Source organism: Clinocottus analis, unplaced genomic scaffold (genome assembly GCF_023055335.1).
Source record: "Clinocottus analis isolate CAN_PGR_092001 unplaced genomic scaffold, fCliAna1.0.p SCAF_20, whole genome shotgun sequence".
Classification (NCBI taxonomy): Eukaryota; Metazoa; Chordata; class Actinopteri; order Perciformes; family Cottidae; genus Clinocottus; species Clinocottus analis.
Genome location: NW_027175932.1, coordinates 9,731,904 through 9,756,903, shown reverse-complemented (window position 1 = coordinate 9,756,903; position 25,000 = coordinate 9,731,904). Strand labels below are relative to the sequence as shown.

Here is a 25,000-nt window from a genome sequence, read left to right as displayed (position 1 = left end):
TTGGGGGACGATACAAACCAAGGAGAAAGCATTTTGTTTAAAAAAATAACCCAATGGAGTTGAAGTCTGCGCACGAAGCTAAAAATGTGATTTTTATCGTGACATTGTCGCGTGTAAGTGGAACTGTAATGCCATAAAACAGCAGCGTTTCATTCTTAATAGTCCCACGTGATAATGAAGTGTAGTTTATAATTTTAGCGCCGGGAGTTTGGGCTGTTTTCAGGAACAACAACAACAACAAGTGACGTGAATTTCATAATGCAAATTTATTTTTCACAAGGCTGACATCAGGTAAATTCATTTTAGCTTTTTAGATCCGCGGAGGGGGCTGGAGCGGGGGGGTGGAGGGGAGTGAGGCAGCCCTTAATAGTCATCTCAACGCAGCCTGGTTTTTGCAGATACTTCGATGCGATGTGCCTTATTTTCTTGTTCTCCTCCGATAGGAGACACGGAGCCAGCAGGCTGCTGCACACCCTGTCTGGTTGTGTAACGGGGCTTCACCTCAGCTGAACTTGACGCATGTTTTGGTTCATCGGCGGCGGAGGACGCGCGGCGCAGTCTGCAGCCGAAGTGTCCCCATTGAACCGAGCTGGAGGGCTGCGGAGAGACACGCAGAGAGAGAGAGTGCGAGAGAGCGAGAGAGAGGAGGGGGGGAGACAACTCTCCCGTGGCCGGTAGCTGCTCGCGGATACTGTCTGCCAACGTGACGGCAGTGTCCTACTTACCAGCCTTCCTTTTTATTTTATTTTTGTAAATTGATTTGTATTGTCACGTAAAGGAAGACGAGTCACCGGAGAAGATATAACGCCCGCGGACTTGGAGTTGGACACCCAGGAAGAGGAGACCAGCCAACTTGAACTCGAGACCTGTCGGTGCGTAGTCTTGAATTGACCCTTTTCTCTGGTGAGGCCACTTTGTTTTTCTTTCTTCTTTTAGCGGGTTGCGTTTGCGTGAAGTGTGTAAAAATGACAATGAAGATCTATTTTTTTTTTTTAGCGTAAGCGTGTAGCGAGATTATTCCCTCGCACTGGGTCAGTGGATATTAACGCTGTTATAACTGAACCGACCCACAGTCCTCGAGGGGAAGTTTCCAGGGTGCTAAAAACGAGCGCTCTCTTATATAACAGGTTTAACAGCCTCACATAATCGTCTGCAAATTTGCGAACAAGTCTCAAACATCTCTCAGTCCCCACGTGAGGACGAAATGGTCGCCAGACTGTAAATTCCCCACCTCGCAGCACAAGTAAAGACGTCGCCTTTCCGTGCCCTACTTTCTCTTCGCGGAGAGGCATAATCTCTCCCTTTGTTGTCCCGGATGCAAACGGAGATAGACAGATCACGTCAGTCCAGCGCGGAAACACCGCCGCTCTCCAAGTGAGCAATTTACAGGTTTTCAGCCAAATGTGCGTTTAATTAGAGAAGCGGCGTCTCCCGAGCTGTTCACTCTGAGATAATAACTGTATGTAAGACACGAGAGCATATGGTCGAGTTGTGCGGTTTCCCACTGTGGTTTCCCTCAGACGTTTTTGATGAAATTAATTAATTGAAATCTGAGAGGAGCTAAGCAGTAGTTGAATGTATTTGTAATGGTTAAAAGGCCTTTGTGAGCTCCCCGGACTGTTTCTCAGGTGTACAGCGCAGCTTCTTTAAAATACTCAAATATGTTTGTTTTGTCAAAGATAGAAATGTACACATCCCTTAAAGGTTTTGAATTGAGGATCTATGTGATAATATTTATTTGGCGTGAGTATGTATGCTTCAGCAGTCCTAACAAGAGCTACACATTCATCAGGTAGGACCTGTCGATGTTCACATAAGAGAGCAGAACAAATACTTAAGAGTGTTTTTTGATTCATAAAGAATTCATTTTGTTGCCGAAGTCTTTTCTTCTGGGGGCTACAGAATATTCATGAGGAACATGTTCCTAAAATAATATTTATTGTGGGCCATCGTCTTCCTCTGAGCCACTAAAGCAAATACACTACAGTGCGGTTCAGATGGGAAGAACATTGTTACTTTGCAATATAATTGCATCATTGTTCACACTGTGTGAAAATGCAGGATTTAAGTGGTACCTTTCACCTTTATTCCATGTTATTTTTGAGACTTAGACATTGTCTCCTTTAGATCAGTTGTCTCAGTTCACGTCACAGATATCGTTCATGCCAAAGATCATTTTTACCGATAGCACTGCAGCACAAGTTGAAATGTGGCACAACACACAGACACACACACACTACACTACACTATCAGTTTATCTACAGGGCTTGTTCGTCCTTTCAGGTGATATCTGGCATAGTGAACATCTGCATGTGTTTTTCTCGATCTGGGTGTGTTTGTCTGTGCTCTCAAAATTCGGTATGCTGGTCGGGTAAGATTCTGCTCAAACTGGAGTGTCGAAATTGCAATGCAGTTTCCTAAAAAAAGATCTGTGTTGGCTGACAGAAACATGGTGGTGTGCTACTATCACATTATCTCCCCCTCCATGTCTATTTCACTGGAAAGAGGAACCGAGCTCCGAGAAGCCGGAGTATGAACAGGGTCCAAAAGACGTTTTGGTTGTATTTGTTTTACATGTTTATAAAGCGCTATTACCGCTATAAACAGGAAAATGCCATTGTGTCTTCGATAAAATGGAGCAGAAGCACAGGTGGCCTTCAGACAATAGGCGGAGGCTCATTTCTCCACTGTGAGTCAGTGGGACAGGAGAAAGCACATGGCTGCAGAGTGAAAATTGGCGTGATTGTCGTCTGATTTACCCTGTCACCCTGTATCTCAGGGCCCCGTTGTGGGCCGTACTGGCAGCGGACAACATGGAGAAGAGATGAGGCTTGGATTCACCCAAATTTTCTCTCATTTGCTTTCAGAACAGCTTCATCTTCCCTCCCACTCTCCCCTCCTTCTCTCTCATATCTCACGCAATTGATTGAAACCCTAAACGGCAAAGATCGGGCCGAGCGCAATCCAGCCTTTCTATGAATAGTTGATTGGATGTGATGGAGATGTGGTGTGTTGTTTCTTTAAGGGCATTTCAGGTCAGAGGGTGGGAGGCTGTGATGGTGGGGATTTTCGGTGTGCACGGCTGATACTGCAATGTGGCGTGTTGTGCTGTCCCATCCTGAGCTGTGTTGTAGAAGTGCACACAGAGACTCCTGTCACTACCTAATCAGGTCATCTGGTGTTTTGAGAATGCAAGCACGTATTGCGTTAGTTTCGGCCTGTGAAAGGACTTAAAAGGTGGTTTGCTGAGCCTCTTTTTAAACACACATCATTTACTTCATTGTGTGTGTCTGAGCCACCTTGTCATGTTCTAAGCTGCACAGATGGATGGTGTACTAACAGTAGGAGCAGTGGGCGTCTGTCACCGGTCCGTTCTATTTTTTCATTTATTTTTTAATAATGTGGCAAGCCACGAGCTGACAGTATAGTGTGTAGCTAGTGTATATTAGTGCAACAATCGTTTGTGTGTGTGCATGTCTGTTGGTCCGGTATTCCTTTGCTGTCCCCAACAAACACTTCACGTTTCAAATCTCTGCGCATCTCAGTGCAGGGCATTTAAGTGCTTGACCTAATTTCTCTGGCAGCGAAGAATCCACTAGTGAAGGCCTTCCTCTGTGTGTATTTGAGTGTGTGCGTATGTGCGCACGCGCGTGTTGCTCTGGGTGTTTCCTCCTTGCTTTTCTAACAGGAAGCTGATGTGGAGTTCAACTGAGGACAAGGAAAAGGCCTTTTCTTTCCACTGTGAATCATTTGAGAGAGAGAGAAAAAAATGAAAAAAAGAGACCAGGCCGCTGCATTGATTCCACCCTCTGCAATCTGTCCTGCTTCTCTCTCTCTCTCTCTCTCTCTCTCTCTCTCTCTCTCTTTCTCTCTCTCTCTCTCTCTCTCTCTCTCTCTCTTTCTCCCACTCTCTGTCTGTGTCTGTGTGTGTGTCTGTCTCTCTCTCTCTCTCCACTGTCTATACCTTATTGTCTATTTCAGCTTTTTTCCCCCTCATTCTTTCCTTTATTTCTCGTTCTACTGATGTCGGATAGACAGCAGTGTTCTGGGGGGAATCAGCGGGTTTATGGAGAGTTCATGTGCTGAGAGGATGGGGAGGGGGAGAGGAAAGGAGAGACGAAAAGCAAATGAAGCACAGCTCTGTGGGGAGCAGTGCAGGTTCTTCCGGTTCAGTTTTAACATACCCACAGCAAAAAGAGGCTATGTATTTAAGAGGCAAAAAAAGAAAATCATAAAAACACCTACACAAACTGTAGCACTGGATTTATTAAGGACAGCGTTAAGGCACTGGGAAGGATTCTGAAGCCCTTTGTGTTCCTTAAAGCTGAGATAATATGGACAGAACAAAAGCCCAAAATAACCAATAAACCCTTCCAGCTTAAATATTTAAGTAGATTTCCTGTCGTAGACACAATGCCAAACAACAGGGATGGTTGAAAGCTGATATCCTTAACTGTAATCATGTGTTGGACATACATGTTACATGGACTTATTTGCTTTTAAGGAAAATGTGTTTAAATTTGTTCTCAGACACGTTTTATATTCAATGGCACTCAAATGCAGGCCAACACAAATGCTAGAAATGTTGAAGTGGCATTATCTAAACCCTAATTGTAGATAATTTAATTTTCAAGGTTTCTTGTACACGTCTGCAACAAAAGGGGATTTTTAGGAATTAAATAAAAGCAGATATTCTCACTTAAACCACCTACTCAGCCCCTGTCATGTATTTTCAAATATCTTTAACCGCTTGAGTTGTATGTCTGCAAGATTGAACTACTTCGTAGAAGGACAGACACACTGCTGCTGCAACACGACAGAAATGAGAAGAATAGAAATGCACTCTGGGAGAAGATGTCCATTAAGCCTCCACCTTGCCCAGTACACATGGGTCGAAGCTGCCACTTGCTTTGTGCTTTGACCTTCCAAAGTGCAAAAATAATCAGTGAAACGTTTTATTACTGTACAGTCTGAATTTTAATGTTGAACGGCTGCTTAATTATATTCTCTAGCCTGTCTGTTTCTTTTCACATCAATTTCCTTTATTGTGCTTGTTTTTTGAAAGGGAAGCATATAATTGTGATAGCTTTTAGCCTGATTCAGTCTTTCATATTTTTTAAATGAATCATTACTTAAATATTATTAATGAATCATTTTCTATCTACAAACGTAGCTCACGGTTAAATATAATGAATAAATTCCAGCTGGTTCTCTGCCCGACTGCACTGACATGTAACAGCAGAAATGATCCAGTGAGAATGTCTCGTGCTCAGTTTGCAACCGGCTCAGTGTGGAACGACGAAGCACCACACGGCCTAATCGATCACTGATTTTAAACGCTTTAAAAAAAAAAAAGCACTGGTTGCAACAACGAATGGTCAGCACACTTTTTTATTTGTCATTTGAGTCTTTTCCTGTGTCTCGTGTTTTTGGTGCAGGGCAAGTGAGGACACAAGTAGACATGGAGCCACAAGACCTCAGACACTGCAATGCGGGTGAGCACATTTTCATGCTACAACACACACACACAAATCCAGTCTACGAGGCATGTGTACAAAAAAAATGGGCAATCGCAAAAAATATTGTTCCACATATAATTTTAATTTAAGTTCTTTTGGTTATAATCTTACTGAGTAGGATAATATGAACTTCAGGATACAAGCTTGAAAGGCAAAAGTGTCAAAGATACTGTGTTATGAAGCCTAATTTTGCACTGTTGCATATATTATTGTTTTGATTTTAGTATAATTCATATGCTATGTGTAGTGCACTGATTTGCCCATTTGGGTTTATGCTTTTCTATCCGCCAAGAACCTTTTTTAAAAATACATTGTTACTAAAAGGAACTAACCTGGTTATAGGAAGTTTGAAAAATAAAATGGGATTTCCTCTAGAAGATCAGCAATGCTTAATATCACTGGACTTTCAAAGCAGAAGGCGCTCAAAATTGAATGCACACTCTGGGCGTCCATCTCCAGCTTGTGAAATCACGAGAACGGCGCCTGGCTTTAGTTTAGGAGCGTCGTAATTATGCATGAGATTAGGAATGATATGACCATGGATTTCATGAAAGGAGACTCTGGGAAGGAATACAGTAGTTATGTGATCATTTTAGATTTGTATCTGAACAATGTGACGTGTTTGACTCTTCATAATTCAAAACATTCATGTTGCATTATTAATTTATGAATTAATGCTTTTGAAAATGTGGTTTTGAGACAAACAACTTTATATTTTCTAAAGACAGATTGTTTCATCATCATGCTTGAAAATGCTGGAATAAAAATTTAAGGAAAGATTTCTGCCTTGTTGTTTAGAGCAACAGTGTCACATGAATGTGCATCGAATGAAGAGCATTCATAACAAAAAGCCATGTACTGGTATACGCGTCCAATGTGTTCCCAAGGTGATAAAAAAAAACCTTTCCACACATATGACAGTGTCACATACATACATGTAAGGCTTCAATGAAGCCATAGCATTTAATGCTTTTCATGAAAAAGTTAAAGGGTGCTCAGGATGTTTGGGACCAATCACAATCACTAGAGGCAGTATTGGCCAATATTAAACACCGATCACAGGCTCTATTTGAAGTCTTCTTTCTATCGTTTAGCATTATTTATTGACCAGTTCCGTCTGCATTGCGATTTTCAAGCTGCAAAGGAGCGGTCAAACTTCCTGTGCTGTCGTATTCCTGATCTATTTTTTCCATAAACACTGATGTGTGTGTGTCAGTGTGTGTGTGTGTGTGTGTATGTGTGTTTTTAGATTTATTTTTATTGTTGTTGTGGTAGCTCAGCTGGCCCAGACCTGTGTAATTTTCCATGATTTCCAGAGTTTAGGTTTGACTTTAGTGACCTTCTGAATTGCAGAAGGACATAGCAGAAACATATTCTGAAAATAGAGTAAAGTAATTGTCCCCTTCAGTTAAGTAATTCATATGTAAATGATTGATTACAGCTGTTTTTAGTATTTTAGTGGATCCAGGTGGAACTAGATCTAATAATGTAAAAATTTAAATAGCTTCAGTTGTATCACAGAATAATTTAATGTTGTTTTGTGTTTCTACCTAATAGTTACTCGCAAATAGAGCAGAAATGACAAGTGCTATTTGAATAAGAATTAAAGAATATTACTGCCCACTAAACAAGCTTCAACAGTCCATAAAAGTACTATTTGCACATCCATTCAGTCATCTCTGTCTCTCTCTGGCGTTTCTCTTCCCTTTCCACTTCCCTGCTGCTTGCAGAGTTTTAGCTCATGTGTGACCTCTGCAGGTGTCGCTCACCACACAGCATGGCCGACAGACACTGCAGGAGGTCAAATCACCTACTTTTTTCAGAAAATTACACAATATTAGATAAAAAGGTTTTCACTCAAGAAAAAAAGCAGAATTGGGAAATCTTCATTGAATGCTTTTTAATGTCGTGTTATTAAAGTTCTGTAACATGATGCATTTTAAAGTAATATTAAGGTTATTTTATGACAGAAAATTATATCTAACAAGTCTCTTTAAAAACAGTTCGCGCCCCAAAAAAAACGGTTTAGCAGAGTTTTTGCCAGAAGAAAATGTTAGGCCCTACTATGTTCTCAGCTATAACGTTACTGGTGACTTCATATTCATCGTTATGAACTCGCTCTCTCTTTCTCTCTCTCTTTCTTGACCACACACTTGCTAACGGTACCCACACAACACACAAGTTGTTGCTTTAAGGATCTTGCTGTTAGTATCGCAGAACATATTTTAAAGGGTTGCTCAAAAGCTCACATTGTATAACTAAATTAAATAAAATCCATTTATTTTGCTTGAGCTGGGCGGGGAGTACATTTTTTAAATATTGTTGGAAAACCCCTGATTCAAGTGAGCTGTCCTTCACATGCTTGATCCAGGAGATAATGTGAGATGGATCCACATGAAGCGAGACAATCAAAGAGCTGGTTTGACGATGTTGGAAATGCCGAAAGGGCCTGTGAAGGGAGGGGTCAATTTCCTGGACGGTCCCGGGATGTAGCGAAGGGCCAGAGTGATGCTCCGATTGGCCCACTGCCCGCCGTCGGCCCTTTGGACTGCAGGTGAAATCCAGAGGAAAGATGACATCCTCAAATTGATGTAAGACCGCAAAACTCTTCCCAGGAATGAGGTCAATTTAGGTCGCCATTCAGGGATGATATCTCTCGGGAGACGAGGGAGGTGAAAAACATGTTGTTGCACAGCTCGGCTCTGCCTTTGGCTGTGGGTAACGTGGTCAGAGGAATTAAATGAGCAGTTTTCGAAAAATAGTCAACAAGAATGACCGGGTTACCGTCAGAAAGAGGATGAACAGGCATCAGAAATGTTTGCAAGGAGAGCCGATGTGTGTCCAACCCCAGGATGACAGGCCAGGCAGGTGGAGTGTCCCCACTGGAGGACCTACGAGTGTACATGAGCGGGGACCAAAAGGTGAATAGCTGCACAACCACTGTGAGCTGGATTTTCTTTTGGTCGAATCCCCAGGAGACTGTTCCAATGATGGAGTTATGAAGGATCTCTGCTGGCAGGGTATTCGTACTGGAAGTGGTGCGACTGAGCTCCTGGCTTTACATCCTTGGAGCCTAGGCAGTAGGAAAGTTGAGGTAAGGTAAGGAAGGGAGCTTTGTTGAAATGGTGCTGTAACTCCGTGAGGGCCTTGTCAGCAGACTTGGACCAGACGAAGGGAGTATTCTGAGAGGTAAGGACTTCAAAGGGGGCTGCCACACAACTCTAGTTCCAGATGAAGCGCTTGTCGAACTGGGTGAACCCCTTGAAGCAAAGCAACTGTTTACAAAAGGAAGGGACGGGCCAACCTGTAACTGTAATGATCTTGGTGGAGTCCACCTGAATGCTGCCTGCAGTGACAATGATACCAAACGAACAACTAGTTTAATAGACAAACTGCACATGTAGGACGTTTTCCTTCTGCATGAGCATTGGTCAGACCAAACGATCTGCGACTGTAATGACAAACCCTCTGGGAATGCTCTCAGAGAGCTCCTAACTTAGCCTAAATACTTTTAGCTAGGAGTCTTGGTTTAGGAGGGAAGCAGGAAACATCTCAGAGCAACTCTTAACCAGGAAGGGACAGAACCTTCACCGTATTGAGGATGCAGGGTAGACCCGTTGCTAGGTATGACGCGTTGTTCTAAAGAGTTATTATAGATAGATGGATAGATAATTTATTAATCTCGAAGAGGAAATGTGTTTATCACCGTAGCAAGCAAGGTTACATAGAACAAATATTGGAATGCAAATACTCAATATAAACATTAAAACTCAATATATACAATCAAGTAGCAGCACATATTAATTAAGGAAATTAAACAAAAATGCAAAGTATATGCAGTGTATATGAAGTGTCTATAAGTATGTACATATGTACAGTGACTTACAAAAAAAAAAGGCCTATTGATGTTGATGTTGGATCAATTGTCGAATCCAATGCTGCTCCCCCAGCAGACTATGCCGAAGTACAGAGCACTGGCCACAACAGACTGGTAGAACATCTCCAACTTCTTGCTGCATACATTGAAAGATTCCTCAAGAAAGAGTCAACTCATCACTTTCTTGTACACAGCGTTGATGTTGACCTTCCAGTTCAGTCGATGGACACACCCAGGTACCTATACTCCACCATGTCCACGTCCTATCCCGGGAGCGTTAGGTGGGAAATGTGAGCGCATCTCTAATGATATTGAATACAAACATACTTGCACAATGTTATCTGTAGCGTTTCATTAACTCACCTTGGAGAACGTTTCTCTGACCTTTTTGTCTTTCCATCATTTTTTCCTCTGCCTAAGAAAGTCTTAAGCCTCTTGAAAGTCCTCCACCTAATCCGAACAGGTTTTCACCTTCAGGAATTCCTCCAAGATGCTTTCTGAATATCAATTCTCTTTACCAGGATCTAATATTAACTGTAGGGGGAAATTCTTTTAAAATGTTGTAGAATTTTGTCATTAAGAAGAACTCTTCACGAGGAAGCCTCATGAATACGGCCCCAGGCCGGTAAAATGAAAAGTTTGAGTTTACACAAGGTCATAAACAGGCAAAAGTCAAACCTAGAAAGCCAGGAAAGATAAGGCCAACTTTATCCAATCTGGGATCGGGCTAGAGAGCAGGAGTCCAAAAGGCAGGCAGGAGGTCATAACAGGCAAAACCCTGGCAGGCGGAGAAAATGGCTGAAGCACTAAAGCTGAAGCTCGGAAGCAATCTGGCCGGGAAGGAATATAAGTGGACCGGTATGTATGTTACTGTGCTGCTGGGAAAATAGGAACAGGTGTGCAGGTGGGCAGGCGAGGTCAGATCATCGGGAATGGCACCGAACAGGCGAAGCAGTGGGATTTCAAGATGACGTGGTAGTTGGAAGAAGGCAGGGGGAAAGAACAGACAAGGAAAATGTCAGACAAGTAATTGAATAATATTGTGACACATGGAGGTTTGTGCTTTACACAGCTTCATACTGCAATTCTGCATAATTAAATACATCTCCAAAATACTAAATTTCCTGATCAAGTGAATCCAGATACAGGCCATTATTATTTAAAGTTAATAAACTAATTTCTAAGGAAACAATTTACTCAAATGAGCCTGAGAAATATAAAAAACTTGAAACTTGATTTAATTATGTGGAAAGCCACAAGTAATCATCAGAAAATGAAATGTAATCAAATTCATAATAAAAATTTAGTCTCCACACATTTGCAGTGTATAGAATTAAGATGATGGACACAGTTGGTTTACCTCTCATCACACCCCTTCTTTTGGAATAAAATCCCTCATTTGATAGGCCAGCGGATTAGTGGAGGTCCGTTAGGCAGCATGCGTCAAATCAGGTGTTGTCCAGATGTGCTGGTGAGAGCCATCCTCGGGCTGCTACTAATCTCTTATTTGGAGAGAAGAGATGGAACAAGAAAGCCCTCCATGACCTCCAAGAGTCTAATGTGCCTTATACTATTCTTTTAGTATCAGATAAAGATGTGTCTTCACGGAACCAGCGTCATGTTTACAGTCAAGTGAGCACAGACCAGATACATGCTGTATTTCATTTAATGGTGGTTTGTTTGGTATTTTCTGAGATATTTTTATACCAAGCCTCCCACAGTGCCTTAACAGCCTTCATTTTTAGCAAAAGTGACTACATTTATATGCAGAAGAATGCAGAAGAATTTTGTTTTTGTAACCGGGTTAACCCTGCTGTGGGCTGACTCATACAAATCTCATTTCTCAGTTTGAATAACTCATACTATGATCATGAAAAACCTCCGTTGGGTTGACTGTCTTTCTTCCGTTCTGTGGCATGTAAACACCTTACCCAATTTTTGTTTTTGGACATTGACACAAAATCATGCTACGGTGTGAATTATGGATTAACTACTAATCATCACACTTACTTAATATTTGTTTCCCCCATATTACGTTTATTTAAATGATTAGTCAGAGAGGGTGTTATTATTTATTATCTCTATTTAAGATCATATCTGTGTATTTATCTGCCACTTACCCACTTGGTCCCTCTATTCATTTCCTCCTCTGTTCCTCATGAACATAATTAAAAAGTAGGGTACGATATTAGTCAAAGGAGCACACATATCTTTGCCAAAGCCAAGGTGTGTTAAGCAGTGTCTAATAATCAAACATGACTGGTGTCATAAACAGGAGCAGTTCAGGTCCACTGTCGTCCAATTACAAAGTATCACATGCAGGGTAATTATGGGTTAATGTTCAGATTAGTGTAACAGTGTTTGTGATTTAGTAAGAGCTGAATTACTGAGGTGTAAGGTAACTTTATCTTGTGAGTGTGTGTGTGTGTGTGTGTGTGTGTGTGTGTGTGTGTGTGTGTGTGTGTGTGTGTGTTCATGAAGGAGAAGTAATGAGAGTGGATGGTTGCTCTCTACCAGACAACCAGAATGAACTGTGCAATGGCTAAAAGAATCTGTCTCCCTGGCTCTCTCAGACTGGGGGGCTGCCCTGCCTCCACAGAGCGCTCGACCGCTGCTGCATTGTGGCTCGGGGCCTCATTTGAATGGGCCTTTAGTATTTTGTGTGAACAAGTCAGCGCCATTTGCATTTGTTCCAGTCACAAAGGTTTAACAGGTCAATAGGGACTCCCTGGCAGAAAACTAACACGCTAGGGTACCTTTTTTTTCCTCCCTCCCTCGCGTCTCCTTCGTCGCTCTGGTTGTCAGGCACCCAGCTGGCTTGTCCTGGTCATATGTAACCCAAGCATGTGGTGCATATACGTGTGTGTGTGTGTGTGTGTGTGTGTGTGTGTGTGTGTGTGTGTGTGTGTGTGTATACGTTTCAGGACACAGCAGGGTGCAGGGTCAGAAAATAAGAGCTGATACTCTCCATGCTGCTCTTACAAAGGTTTATTTAACACACAACTTATAGCAGTAGCTTGTTTGAGTGGCAGAGAGGATTTGATTTGTGTGTGTGTAAAAGAATAAAAAAGCAGAGACATCCCTTTGCACATACTAACCTGCACATTTGTGTCTGCACGCCTGCAGAATTTAATTTCCTGATCCTGAAGTATTTACACTCGAAATAAAATGGTGTGGAACAGTACTTGACGATATGTGGGAGCTAATTGCACCTCAAAAGTCTCGCTGCAAGTGTGATGGCAGGATAAATGACCATTGTGGCATTTGCACAGCGATAAAGTAACACTTTACTTGAAGGGTTTTTAGTTTTTTACTTCTCTTTTCTGGCAACTGGATACATTACTTTATGAAACTTTTAGAAGCAGACAAAACATTTTATGGCATTGGTAGCATTCCTATTGAAAAATATTGGATACAATAATACAATCCAAAACAAACAGCACGGTGAACAATATTTTTTTCTTACCAAAGAAAAGATGAGAAAAAACTATTAAAATTTTTTTTAAGTTAACTTCTAGCGAGCTATTGCTGGTTCACATTTTGTGCGTTTTAGGTACAATCGGGGCAGCAGGATTGTCCTCGGTTTAAAATGTCAAAGGTCCTCGTAACAGGTGTGCTGCTGAAGAGTCCTCAGGCAGGAAAGCGGACCTGCTCACTCACTCTGGGTAAGAGCTTCCACCTCATGACTGAATATGCTGTAAAACTGTAGTGTCAGACTTTCCACATTGTTGACAGCTGCCTATTGTATGTGTCTATTTTTAAAATGGTGAGGAATGAAACAATATCACACGCTCTCCCTCGGACCCTTTTATCTCTTTTTCTATTTACAGCGCGGCTTTATCAAAATGTAATCTTCGGCAAACAGCATGACGCACAATAGGTATTTACCACAGTGACATTGCCCTGAAGAATTATTTGTATCCACTGTGTCGTGCAGAATGAAACTCAATGCCCCATTCAAGGTCAAGTCTTTGAGCAGGCGTATGGATTTTCTTTTGCAACATCTCAATTGTGCGATGACAGAATCCACATTAGCGTAATCCTCCACATTTAAATACACTCGCATTATCTGTGATTGATTATATTCAAATGAGCATGTGAAGGGATATGTTTTGAATGTGTATAACAATGTGTAGTTATGCCTGAACACGGGTAGGAAGAGCAAACTGTATGAATGCACCACGCATCAAATGTAGCGTTGAGGGCAAAAGAAGGATTTCTACCATTTTCCTACCCATGCATCTTTTGCTTGTGAAGATCGGCGCTCCCATGGTAAATCTCAAGCATTAGCCAGTTTAATCACTGTGTACACTAACATGGACACTATAAGGGACTTGCCTTAGCGACTTGGCGCACGTAGCATAAATATAGCAGAGTATACACACAGACACAGTGTATATAGTAGGATACAGAACTATGTACACATCATGCACAACTGTACATACGTGTACTTGCATCCAAAACTTGCACGAGTTGTATTTATATCAGCACATCACAAGTAGTCTTGAAGAGCGTTTTACCGGCTATTTGCAGACAGCAGAGGAGGGAAACATCAAATATTTTGTGGCAGACCTGAGTGGGAGGCATGCTTACAATTGCTCCTGTCATGCTGATCTCAGCTCGCCTGGCTACAGCGCCGTGGCCTGCCGTGCCTGTTGCGATTGTTTGTGTTGAGCTGTGTGACCCACTATTTGGACTCCTGCGCCATTATCTTTCCAAATGTGCTGCTTTTTCGAAGCCCCAAGCGAAGAAAAGCGGAGTGAGAGCCCGGCGTCAGGTGCTACAAGCTGCTAGCTAGGCCTGTAGCCAGGCCCGGAGAGCCAGACCTGGCAGCTCCGAGGCTGCAACGTGTGAAACGCTACACACAAAGGAGCTCGCTCCATCTGTATGCACCCTACATAGGCAGGCTTTTGTTGCAGCCGACAGGCACATGACTGCTCGCATCTTAACCCCTGAGAGCCGGCCCCTCTCTTCCCCTCTCGCTAAACTACGCACTGCAGCAGACACCAGCGCCAGTTCATGATTTGAGGAGAAAACAACACTTGATTTAAGTTTATTCGTGACTTACACGTTTGGGATTTCTGTGGACGTTTTCGTTAGGTAAAAAACTATATTCAAAAAGACAAAGTATAATATAGATATCACACTATGGTTTTAGGGTAATATTTATGAACTCATAACAAATCAGTGGAGTTCAGGCAAAATGAATGCTATACATTGTTTGAAGAATTGGATCAGGGCTTCATTTGCAACAATGATTTGGGGTTAATATCGAGGTCAGCGATGAATGACCAGAGGACAAAACAAAAAAGTGTTCAGTGTTTTCACATGAATTATATGTAAAAATATGCAGATTCATATTTTCTGCGCCACTGTATAGATTAACGAAACAATAATTATGCAGGTCACGTGTCGGTTTGGCCAACTTTGCTTATTTCTCTTTACTCTTTGCAGAAAGTTGTCGGGACAGTTCAGAAATGAGACCGCCAACTCCCACTGGGAGAGCCCTCTGTAAAATCCAATTAAAGATAAATCACTCGCATCAAGGCTTGATGGCTGCGACGGTGAGGAGTAGCTCCGACCTATTAGCATTCTTCATTTTTCAATTTTAGTACGTGTACGTCCTTGAGTAGATCATTAAGTCGCACGTAGACACACGCTTTCTTTGTCTGGGAAGGATTTTCTTATTAAACCACGGTGAACCAGCAATAAAGACAATTGTCCTGCTCTCAGAAATAGAAACTGATGGTTTCATGCAGACGTTGTGTTACCCTGCGTATCCAAGACAACTCCAGACGTGTGCGTGCATGTGTGTGAAGCCTGCAGCATGTGCGTGCACACTGGTGCTCGATATGAAATCGAACAAACACTCTATTTGGGAGGTTCCTGAACGCTTCGCCGTCAGAGTGCGACACGGGGGAATGAAACAGACATGCCCTCACTCAGTCGAATTAAATGCCTGATATTTGGAAATAAGAGGGAAATAAAAAGGACAGAGAGGTTGCAATTAAAATAAAGCATGGCCTCACATCAACCCCCATCCCCCTCCTGCACCACAACCTTCTACGTATGAAATGTGGGTGTTTGGTCCGGATGGGGGCCGTGGTGCGAAGGGCTCCTATCTGGGCCGAGCTCGGTCAATCAGGCCCGTCCACGCTGCAGTGGCTCAGTGACGTGGCATTGAACTAGAACCAACAGCAGGTCCGAACCCTTTAAAGAGGTGGTGCCACTCCCTGAGAATGCCAGAGACCTGCATGTAAGCTGATGTTTGATCATAGCTGCAAAAATAATCATTTATTTATGCGGGATGGACCCCGAAATGTGAGCAATGATCCAGGAAAGGGGTGTAGGTGTGTGTGTGTGTGTGTGTGTGTGAGGAAGAGGAAAGAGGAGAGGTAAGTTTCAAATATCAAAAATGTGTCTAAAAACATGTTTAAATTTTCATTTTGACCTGTCTGCAGTTTAAAATGTGCCTTTGTTTATTTGCATTATGAATAAGAAGTTATTCCAGAGAATCCGTTTGATCAAAATATCTGAGCTGAAAAGTTGCGCCCTTGATAGGACTTCCTTCGGAGCATTTCTTTCGATGTTAGATAGCGTTCAATAATATTTCTATGGCTCACAGAATGTAATGCAAGCTTGAATAAGACCAAGGGAGCAAGGATTGCAGCAATAGGATTGATTTGAATTGAAGGTTTGCCATCCTCCACACTCGTTTTAGAAATCATAGGAAAAAAAGCCCTTTTGCAAGGATCAGAGTGTCGTTTTTTCTAAAAGTCCTTGTAATTACATTATTTAAAGTTTTCAAGATGGGCATTGTGTTCTGTTTTTTAAATTGGAAACCAGGCTTTTCTGATAAATCTGACATTTGCGAAGTGACCTAGGGATGGGAGTCTCATGGTTAACTAAAAGTAGGACGATGAGTCTCGTAGCACTGCCTTTACTTTAATGAGAGAAGAGCTGCTAAATAGGACGGGCTTGTGAAGCTGTCAAAGTGCTGCTTGTTTAGAATTTATTGTCCGTTTCTTGGCTGTTTTTAAAGCTGTTCCGGACACCAGTCTGTAGCGAGCGCAGATCCATTTTGTCTGTCCTCTTTTCCAACCTTTGCTCTGCTCCGGGCTCCCTCCACATGGAGGAGTCGGGTCTTCAGAGGTGAGTGGCTTAATGATTATCAAAGAAATGCATTTGAATCAAAGTGCTGCTTCAGTGCTCTTGATAAGTGTGAGCTGTGCTTGGAAAACACTCACGCTTTTTTGACCTTGCCGGCTTTTACCACTTTGTTTATTTAAAGCCTCAGTCAGCTGTTTTACCTTCTTGTGAATTTTTTTTATACAAAAGTTAAAAGAATTAAAAGGTTATAAAGTGATGAAAATGTATAGTGTATTAAATACTTCAGTTTGTGAAATATAAAAAAGAAGACAATACAATCCAAGCAATTTACAATAATGATTGCTGCATTTGAGAAATATGACCTTTTAGTTCTACATTCAAAATGTCTGAAAGGTCCTAAACTCAAATTATTTTGTACACGCAGATGGCTGCTTATTTTCTTGACACTAATGTATTTTTAGAATCCTTTCCTTCTAAAAAGATTTAGAGTTTCATAAGAATGTAACATCTCGGAGAAAAGCCTTCTCAAAACACTTTTAATTTCACAAACTGAGAGAGAAAATCCTCTTTCATGTGAAAGTGTCTCCAACTGAGCCCAAAGCTTTAGTAGTTTATAAAATTGCCACATTGTAAATTGAAGCAATAATTATAATGTTTTTTTTAATAACATTCAGTCATGATGAAAAGGCTGAAAAGAAGTACACTCCATATTCAACTTTGGCTTTATTACTTTCCGGAGTTCAGTTTATGAAAAGAGTGAAATTTATTAGAAAATGGCAAGAAAAACTAAATTATAATAATGCTCTTGTTAAAATATACATAATGTTTTCAGGATAAAGTTTTGTGTTTTAGCATAGGTCTTACATTTTATTTTATTAGTTGACATTTAGAACTGAAAGAGGATTTTCAACTTTGTCTTTTCGACAAATTTACCTATTCTGCCCAGTCACTTTTTAAACAAAGTAATTCATTAATTTAGGGGAGAAAACAAAATAACAGTTTGATCCCTGACTGAAACAAGAGGCTTCTTTTTACTTTACAGACTGCAGCTTGTACTTCACATTGCATTATCAAGCCTTTATTTTGACTGTTAATTATACTACATGAAGTATCAATTTGGTTTTTCCTCTCCTGTTTTTCTACTATATCCTATTTTATATATATATATATATATATATATATATATATATATATATATATATATATATATATATATATATATATATATATATATATATATATGAATTAGTAAACGCTGCAATGATTCAGGCTTTTTCTTCTCTCATTCTGGTGTGAAATAATGATCTTTCATACTCATTGTGAACTTTGAAACAATTAAAATTCTTTATTTGTCCACAGCATCTTTTGAGCAAAAAGACGAAATCAATAGCTCTGATGTGAGTGAATGAAACAGAATGAGAAGCTGCAGCACGTGTCTCACTTGGACCCTCGGCCCTGACAGACTGCAGAGGGTTAACCTTCGTATCTGTTTGGTCCCAAAGTGACTCAAGGAATTCATATCCGTATCGCATTCAGTCGAGTCGTTGCAGCATTCAGTTTGGGCATTTGATATATGAATGAAGCAACTTTGCCTTCCATGGAGAGACCTGTTGTACAATGCACAACGTTTGTGGAGCGATGTGGGAAGTTGGAAGCAGCGTGTGAGTGACTGCATCACTGAGGCCGCCATGTTGTCTCCTCCTGTCCTCCATTTTGTGATCCTTCCTCTCGGCTCTTGCTCACCTGCTTTTATCGAAGTTCAACCAAACTCTGTTTTTATCAAAGTGGGACAAAAAAAAATACATGTGTTACTTTCACATGCTTTTCTGATGTACATTTCATTTTTTCAAAGACCCGACAGGCTTTTGTTATATTGATAGATGACCTGATGGCTGATAACTTCTTCTGCCAACAACTGAAACGAGATAAAAGCTGCGAGGTCTGAGTCCTGTGAGACCGAACAGTTTGTCCATGTGATCAGCAACACATCGTATAGGACTTGAGGTTTTTGCAGCTCTGCAGCGCGGGCGACTGTGACCCGTAGGCCCCTAATGTCCGCCGGAGGGTCATGGAGGTTAATAGAGACTGATGTATGAGGCCCCAGAGTGACTTCCCAAAGGGGATGGCCCCTTAATCCTTATTATGCCTCTGTGTTAGTGATCCTTACCTTTCAAAGCAAACAGCACGCTCCCTTTGCAGTGGGGCCCCGGCCTGCCCCCGGCGGTACACTTCTGACCCCGGGGTCGTGGCCTTTGTTCGGAACCCTTCAGAGTCTGACCTTGGAGGTCACGGCTGTAATAGAGAAGTTGTCAAGGCACGTGCTGCCGAGGGGCCCCTCAGCAGACCACCTCGTAGAGGGAGCGGGCGCCGCACTGGTCACCAAAGTGTGTGTGTGTGTGTGTTCGCTGGAGTGTGAATGCATAGATGGCAGTAACTTATAAAGTGAAAATTCTACTGGGGTTATAAGTGTGAGTCTATAGAAGTTAAGCTTGTAAAAATAACAAAAAAGAGCTGAACTTTGGCTTTTTAACTACAATAAGTCATGTATTTACAGAAGTAGCTACTGCAGAGAGGGTCACCTCTCTCTTTACTGGCATTCTCAGGTGGTTCTACTTATTTAACTGCGTTTTATTAACTGCTGACTTATACATTGAAGAAATAGCATTTTTGGTGCAGAAATGGATCAGACGTTTGTGTATTTTTGTTGGCTAATGATGAAAGAGAGAGCTGTTTGTTGGCTTAAGTGTTCTACTCCCAGTGAAATGAATAAATCATTTGTTATTTAATTACAATTCATGTTGTGATTTGTCTATATTTATATTGTATTTATTTTCCATACAAGTTCAAAAAACATTGCTGCTTATATTATCCTCGAGTCCTGGCGTGTTATAAATGTAATCTGTGTGTGTCGACTGGTGTTTGTTGCAGTGGATCTGTGGGAGGGTTCATAAGGATGTGAAGGCGTTGGGGTCTGATAAGACCACGGAATCAACAACTCCATTGTTTCAGCTCATGAACTATAACTCATTTTGACTGAGACGTTCACAGAAATGTTGACACCGAGCTTCCTGCGGTCACTTCATTTAATACTGTTTTGCTTTGCATCTTTCATATCATGTGGCAGAACCAAACCGCTTAATTGCACCTTTTCTTCTTTCTTCAAACATTTAAAACAAAGCCGGTCGAGATTTAAAATATGACTTTCATGCATTACAGATATCTACAATGCAATATGCTTTTACACACTGGCATTGAACGTGAAGGCAGAGAACAGCGCAGATTAAACCCAGAGGTAAAGGGACTTGATGAGAAAAAAATTGCGGTTGTGGACTCTTGGAGGTGTAATAAATGAGGTTGTTAATACTGGATTTTCATCAATGGCAGCATTACGCAGGCCGCTCCTGCAGGGGCGAGGCCGCGCTGAGGGCTACAGTGTCAGAAGTTGGCAGCTGAGCCAAAACCAGAGTCGTATCCTCAAGTGAACTCTCCACGACGTACGGTGCAACGGGCTTTGCCAAGGTTTTTGAATTCCTGCCACATGTTAGACGGTAAACAACTGACTAGAAACGGTGTCTTAGGAAGACGAGGAGGCTAGAAGGGACTCTTCAAATTGCTCGTAAAAACATGCATTTGTTGGCGCTATTGTTTCCTTTATATTCTGCATGCAGTTGTGGTGGCGTTTTCTGCTCGCAGGGACTGCAATTGGTTCAGAGACGTGGTGCGATGTGACGTCACAGGGTTCAAACTGATGACTGTTTGGTGCCCGGTCTGAGTGAATTTATATCTTGATAAAGTGCTGTCTCAATCATGTGTTGTCTTGTGAATCCCTGTCGTAACCGGATTTCTGTCTCACTCGCGGTCATTTTTTTTCAATGGCACGTTGCAAGTTTTCGCCTTTGAGCATGGCGTGTTTTTGATACGCGATGGTGCAGCGAGACACAGAACACAGAGTTTTATTCGAGACTGTGGAAAGCTGAGGAGAGTTAGGCAAGACAAGTGCACTCTCTCTCTCCATCTCTCTCTCTCTCTCTCTCTCTCTCTCTCTCTCTCTGGGTCCGTCCTCCGAGGTAGAAACACACTCAGCAGTGTAACGCCTTTTCTTTCAGCTTCCAGGACTGAGAGTGAGGAGGTAGGAGAGACTGCTATTAACCAAGCGGCCATATTAGTTTGCTGTTTAATCGCTCATACTCGCTCTGGTCTTCGTCATCTCCTCCACAGTGAAAAAAAAACAAAAAAAACACACACACGAGAAAACGTTTGAGTATATATTAGAAGGTTTTCCCACCGTATTTGTTCTAATGTGCGCAATTCTCTTTTAGACTCTGCGTGAGCAATAAACACAGATCGAAATCAAGACCAGCTAGCTGGGCTCCATGATGTGAGATCCGTCGTCTTTTCTGGACAGTTTTTCCCTTTTTTCCCTTCTCTTTTGTGTGGCTGCTACTTTGGGGAGAGAGGAGGGGAAAAAATGTGCCTGTGCTGAGTTCTGGGTTTCTTTTGGTGAAGAGAAGACTGGAGGGGAAGGGGAAAGGCGTCCACAAGAGAGGAAGTTGTTTTTCTGCCATCGGGGAATCTGTTGCAAACAGCTATGGGGCATTACGGCATTTTGGCCGTGGAGAAGTTTTCGGGGAGGGGAGTCGGGTGGAAACCCGGACGGGTGTGAATAACCTTCAGCAGGCTGATGCAGAGGTTGGTAGGTGTGCATGAGACAAGGGGAGAAAGAAAGACAGCAGGATCCTCCTCATGCGGGCTTAGATTAACACTCGCTGCTCAGAGCGGGGCTGTTTCTTACAGTAGGCTGTAACAGTGCTCCTGAAAGGACAAGAAAGGGTGGGAGACAGAATAGGCTGGACACTGAGGGGGAGGCGGAGGCAAAAGGAGGGTGCAGGACAGAGTCCATTTTATCATTTGGTTACAGACCGACATTTCTCCTCTCCTTATTCACGCGCTGGACCACCGCCGATGCCGATCGCAGCGTGGCAAGGGTGGCCTGGTAAACGGCACATGGCGGGCGCACTGCGGTAAATAATACAGGATTCTACATCATGGTTCGCTGTTTCATGTCATGGCAGTCGCACCCAGGCGCTCAATGTAGCTGCTCTCGTCAACTCATTAGCATGTCTCTAAGACACAAAACCGTAATGGAGACGATATTCATCGGTGATCGTGCCAGACTTTCATTTTTCGGCCTTTATGAAGGGAACGCCATCGCTTCTGTTCTGGCCCCCCCCCCGGAAGTTTTCCGCGAAAGGACATGTAGGTCGGAGAGCTCTGAAAATAAAAGAGATAACTCGGTAACCGTTCTCACGGTCATTAGAGTTAGGTGTTGCAGGTTGTCCCAGAATCCCGAAATCATTCGGGAGTGTTTGTGTGTTTGCTGTCACTCCCTCCCCACCCCGCCTCACGCACGCGCACGTCGCACCGGGCCGGTGATGAACATGCGTAGTGCGCACGCACTCCCACACGTCCCTGTTTCATCATCAGCTGAGCCCTTTCTCCTCCACTCACAACTCTTCTCCCCTCCCTCTCTCGCCCCCGCCCCTCTCAGCTCTAGCTCCTTTTCCTATCCATCGCTCTCCTCCTCCTCTCTCCCTGGGTCCCGACCACATGCAAGAGGGTAGGCTAGGACGCTGCAGCTCTGAAAAAAAAAAGAGAGGGGAAAAACGCTCTGCTGCTATTTCTACAGGCGGGCCCTCCCCTTCAGCTAGTCTGTGCCAAAAGAGGGAGGGATTTTTTACTACTCCCAGTCCCAGGATTTTAACCCCCTGCCTGCACTCGCTTCTCTCTGCAAGATCTGCTACTCAATATCATGCAACAAGTGGCTTTGCTTTTCTCCTACTTCGACATTGCTGCGCCAATCGCAAAGGCATTCTTCCGGGACCCTCGGTTTTCCTCGCTCCGCGGGCACTCGCCGCTCGCTTTCGGTCAGCTTTTGCTGCTTCTGGGTCGTTGTCGGCAGAGTTAAACTGGACTGGGGAGATTCAGGGGTTTTGCTCTGTGCTCCACAAAGGCTTTCTCGAGCACGTGCTCGGTGATCGCTCGCCATGCTTCCTTTTCTCGTGCGTCCTTCCCTCAAGCTGAGAACGGAGACTGCAGTTTGTTTTTCGCATGCTATTGATTCATGTTAACCTCTGCACGTTTCTTGATTATAGCAGATGATTTCTCATATTTTTTCTTGTCCTCTTATCTCTTCTGCCCACCGCCTTCTTCACCCTTTCCATCTCTAAACCTCTCCCTCTTTTGGGTTTTCTGCCCCACCCTCTCTCTCTCTCCCTCTGTCTCCCTTTCTCCCTCTCTCTCTCTCTCTCCCTCTCTCTCCCTCTCTCTCTCTCTCTCTCTCTCTCTCTCTCTCTCTCTCTCTCTCTCTCTCTCTGGTGTGGGCAGTCCCTGGTGAAAGGGGAGCAGGAGGGTGGAGCAGGGACGGGGCTTTTTCTGGGACAGGTGCCAATTCTAAACAAAAGACACAAAAAGCCAAAAAGAGTGAGATAGTTCCCAACGACAGGAAAAAGTAGTATGTTTAAGAACGTATTTGTAGTATTAACGTGTGTGCATGTGTAACTATTCTTCTCTTGCAGGACTTTTTTTTGCGTATCGCATGAGTGAGTAGCAGCAGAGATCTTGAATCCTCTCCCCCCCCCTCTCTGCTCTCTTGCTCCCGTGAAGGCATTTGAGTTTCGAGCGGGCAAAAGAAGGAGGGGCGGGTGGAGTTTGGAAGGGGCAGTGGGAGGCGGAGCCCTGCCTCCTCTCCTCCCTGTCGAGTCTTCTGCATTATTCATATGCCCGGGCCAGTGCTGCAATCTAACTGGCTGCCTGGCTTAGCATTCACCCGACATTCAGTGGCTCTGTTTGCTAACATTCCTCATTCAAAGCCTTGTTAACTGCCAGACGGGAGGAACACGCGACTCCATGGGAAACCCACATGGCCTCCTTATTGTGGCGGGCCCTGACAGTCTCAGACGAGGAGGTGGCAGACAGGGGAGAGCGAGGAGAGCCGGTTTGTAAATATCAGAAAGCAGTTTGCCGAGTTGAGGCAAGTTACCCGAGGCTTGGACACGGGCTTAGGGCAAGCTGGCCAGATTGACAGGGTAAAACCCAGACAGATGGGCAGACTGAGACACACAGACAAGGCGTCGAAGCAGACAGGGAGGCTGGCACTTTCTGGGACTCTGAATGAGACTCTCGTTGGCGTGCCCGCCTACTCCTCGCAGGGAGTGCAAAGCTGTGTGACTGAATCCGAGCTCCTTCTCTACCCTTCTCCACAGAGAGGATGTGTGGACATACTGGGAGCAGCGACAGAGGGATCCAGCACAATGAGCGCCGGCGATTTCGGCGCTTTACCCAGGATAGCTGATGACCATGGCGTGTGTGCCAGTTGCCGACAAAGTCTCAGTGGTAAGTCAGTGAGTGTGTGTACGTGCGTGTATGTGTGTACGTGCGTGCATGTGTGTGTGTGTGTGTGTGTGTGTGTGTGTGTGTGTGTGTGTGTAGCATGCACACATGCAGAGGTTTTCTCTTGGCAAAACGATGACACACAAAGACAAAATAAACGCCACAGCGCGACTTCGGCAGACCTGATCACCGAGTTTGTGTGTTTGAAGTCAGGGTGTTGTTTCCTTCTGGGCTACGTGCCTATCCGGAGAGAGAGAGGAGGCTTAACTAAATATAGGGAAACCAGGGGGGTAAACGTGGCATGGGCTTTGAATTTCAGACAAAACCCAGCTAATCTCTCCTCGAGTGCGTTCCTACCTGCAGTTTTGCGCTCCAGGTCGGCCTTTTGTGTGCGTGAAAGAGAGACGTTTTTGGAGGGAGCAGAGAGGCACCAGTGCTGTAACTTTGGGCCGAGGGCCAGACGAGGCCTGCTACACAAGGCCGAGCCCCACCGTATCGCTCCCTCTCTCTCTCTCTGTCTCACTCTGTGTCTCTCTCCCTTTCTCTCTCCTGGTCAGCTATCAGAAAACTATTAACAGCAATTATCATATTGAGTTCTCTCATTAAAAGCTCATCTGAGGGAATATGGGCGAGCTCTCTGGTTTGTAATAGAAGGTTAAACATTTGAAAATGGGTCATTGCTGACACGTGGCCACACATAGCTTTGATATAGCTCGAACAGGCCTTTTGGACATACCTGTTAATATGCTTTCCTACAAATGTGGCTCAAATATGAAGCGTTAATTTACCTTTTTATAATTTTTCCTTTAAGTTCACAAGAAGCCTTAGAGATTTATCTGAAGTTCGATTATACGGTTTGAAGATTCAATTCAATCCAAAGCCTTGTAACTATACATATAAACATATTTAGGCTTGTGTAGTTAAACCGGAATAGAGCGGTATGCTACATAAATAATTCATACATTGTCATTAATATTAGGATCACACCTGCTTCATCCCTCAGGAAGAATATCATCTCTATTTTCGTCTGTATAATATTTTCCACATAATTAAAAACCTTAATGTGCCACACCCATCACCATATTTTAATTATCGCCCATGAATC

The 25,000-nt window shown here is 43.2% G+C and overlaps 1 long non-coding RNA gene across 1 annotated transcript in view; it reads left to right on the top strand.

Annotated features, from left to right (window-relative positions):
• Positions 1 to 486: 486 nt before the first annotated feature.
• The window catches only part of LOC137791590 (uncharacterized), a 30,379-nt gene continuing 5,865 nt past the window's right edge, over positions 487 to 25,000 (top strand). The window contains exons 1-3 of the long non-coding RNA XR_011078042.1: positions 487 to 872; positions 5,439 to 5,495; positions 23,769 to 23,898. This is a non-coding gene — a long non-coding RNA (uncharacterized lncRNA). The remainder of the gene's footprint in view (positions 873 to 5,438; positions 5,496 to 23,768; positions 23,899 to 25,000) is intronic.